Source organism: Montipora capricornis, chromosome 2 (assembly GCF_036669925.1).
Source record: "Montipora capricornis isolate CH-2021 chromosome 2, ASM3666992v2, whole genome shotgun sequence".
Taxonomy (NCBI): domain Eukaryota; kingdom Metazoa; phylum Cnidaria; class Anthozoa; order Scleractinia; family Acroporidae; genus Montipora; species Montipora capricornis.
Window position 1 is genome coordinate 46568803 of NC_090884.1, and position 2500 is coordinate 46571302.

The 2500-nt window shown below is 36.7% G+C and overlaps 1 protein-coding gene and 1 long non-coding RNA gene across 2 annotated transcripts in view; one reads left to right on the top strand and one right to left on the bottom strand.

The window, feature by feature from the left end:
* LOC138024194 (uncharacterized) overlaps positions 1-1683 on the top strand; it is a 14621-nt gene extending 12938 nt beyond the window's left edge. Inside the window, exon 2 of the long non-coding RNA XR_011126921.1 lies at positions 1-1683. This exon is cut by the window's left edge and continues 1202 nt beyond it. This is a non-coding gene — a long non-coding RNA (uncharacterized lncRNA).
* Positions 1684-1819: 136 nt separating this feature from the next.
* Positions 1820-2500, bottom strand: part of LOC138024144 (uncharacterized) — a 19845-nt gene continuing 19164 nt past the window's right edge. Inside the window, exon 8 of the mRNA XM_068871274.1 lies at positions 1820-2482. The gene's annotated coding sequence lies outside the window, so the exon portion shown is untranslated. The remainder of the gene's footprint in view (positions 2483-2500) is intronic.

Sequence of the window (2500 nt, forward strand, 5' to 3'; positions counted from 1 at the left end):
TTAACGATTGTACTTTTCAGTGGTGTCATTATAATAACAACCATCGCATGGATCATCTACAAGCAGTATGTAAGTTTATGTACACTCATACGATGTTCAGAAACGGTTTCTAGTTCATTTGAAGACTATATTATGCTGCCTGAAGTGAAACAGTTACATTCAAGTGTACGAAATTATTCAACGACTCCAATAAAGTTAACGAAGAAACTTGGAATCAGGTCTCGTTATGAGATGTTTGTTTACACCAGCAATAAGAATTTATTCGAACGCCACAGGTCCAGACGGGAACGTGAACCAAGTAGAATACATGCAGTACCAGTGAAGAAGCTAAAGCGACTGTCGAAGAAGAATCGAAGCTGCAAACGTTTGTTCTTTATAAAATTAGGAAAAATACACGAATGTCATCTAAAATTCATCGCTATGTTAAATTTAAATCGAAGTGGAATCGAAAAAGATTTAAAGAGATGCAGAAAGTTAAAAAATATTATTCTTTGTTTACATGTGTTTTACCCTCGTCACTTTTCACGAGTTATAACCACAGCATTAATTATTGTAAGTTTAAACTAAGTTCCGATATAGAGAAGAACCCTGGTCCCATTGTGGACCCCAGTAAAACTATAAGAGCACCTTACAGCCAAGGCAACTTTAGAGTATTTCGTCAAAATGCTGGACAACAGTGTGTTGCGATGAGTACTTTAATTAATATACCACAACAATGGGCGGATTTATTGTGCTAATGCTTTGATACAAATAATTGCTGTTGGCAGAGTTACCATCAATGTTAAGTGTGTTTGATACTGCCTACCAGCTGGTTTCTTACAGTGAGAGCTACACTGGAAATGTTCATGGTAATAGTGCAATCGAGGGATACCATTACTGTATGTCTTTACTTGGAGCTTTCGAATCGCTTATGGCTCAAAGCTATACCTCATTTATTTTAGGAGTAAGATGCATTGTTGTTGGAATCTATTGTTGTAATAATGGTGCTTTTAAAATATTTGATTCTCATGGTAGAGATTTGTATGGAAACAGTCACCCTGAAGGGACATGCGTTCTTTTAGAAGTACCATCTGTAAGTAGTTTAGTCCAGTATATTCAAAGTTTGTATCAGATCAGTGATATATTTGAGGTAAAAGGAATAAAAATTGCTAAAGTTAATCTTAATATTGTTGAAAACAACAGCTTTTGTCCTCGTAAGCAGTGTTGTCCACTGGCACTATATTCATTGTGTTACTCTGTCATCAAGCCCTGCAGTTACTGGGATTCTAATACATTAGCTGCTATTGTGAACATTGGGACTAAATTCTACCATGGCTGGTGTATAAACAGTCATCTTACAATCAATGATTTACCTAAATATGTCACCATTTGAGGAGTAAAGGTGAAAGTGAATCTTCATGCCAAAAGTACTGCAGTGATGACCTGTGATTCAACCTTTGCCCCATATACATTTCCAGGATAAATGTATTAGTAAATTTTCGACCTATAATATACATTTGCTCACGAAAATGACTTCCTGTTTCTTCAGTGACGTCAGCATTCCAACGTTTACAAACATTTGTGAGGCTGACAAAATAAAATTTTAAAAATATAAAAACTATGAACTATTACCTTCAAGGCATTGAAATATTTACATGTACGAACTTGTTTCATCAGGGATTCGCTGATTTGAAGTTTGAAGTTCCTACTTATTTAAAACCAACCTTTTACAAAAAAAAAATCAGCAAAGATGATTCAACTTCATCCTAGCATTTCTTAAATAAAACAGAGGAATCGGCCAGAGGATAGGCCGAATATGGCCTCTTGTTCAAATTAAATTTTCACCTTCTTTTCTTTTGGAGGGGAGGGGGTTGTTATTTTTGTTTTATTTATTTGTTTTTGTTTTGCGTTTGTTGGAGCTTCGCTGTAATCTTAATGTACTGCACAAAATTTACTCTAACCAGGCGACACACATAACATGAAACAAAACGTCGGTATTGGATCCTGCAAGACCGTGTGGGCACAAGTCACAAACTGGACAAGCTGTGGACAGGGGAGGTTGAAAAAAGAAAAACGATTTGGGATTAAATGTGTCAAAACCACTTATTGCGCTAAGCAGAACTAGCATGTCTTCCTAATTGCGAGTAGTAATTCACAGCATCAAGCCTTAAGACAAACTAATTAAGCCATGAGCAGTGCATTTCACCGCTCGAATGGCTGCCTAGCAGCTTCTTTGAACCTGTAAATTCTCGTCTGAGAGAACCATAATCAAATCCCTAGAGTCCGTCAGTGAAATCGCTGGCGAAAAAAAACAAACAAACAAACAAACAAAAATGCGTGTTCTAATTACCATAGGAAAGGCAAAGACACTCACAATAAATACATTTACGAGATCCAGCTCAAAAATTTTCCGTTCCTGAGAAAGTCTCTCCCCCTTCCACAATTTGTCACACACATACTGCAATGTCAGCAAAATTAGCCGTCACTTTGACCCACAGCCACTCTGAAAGACACATGGTTC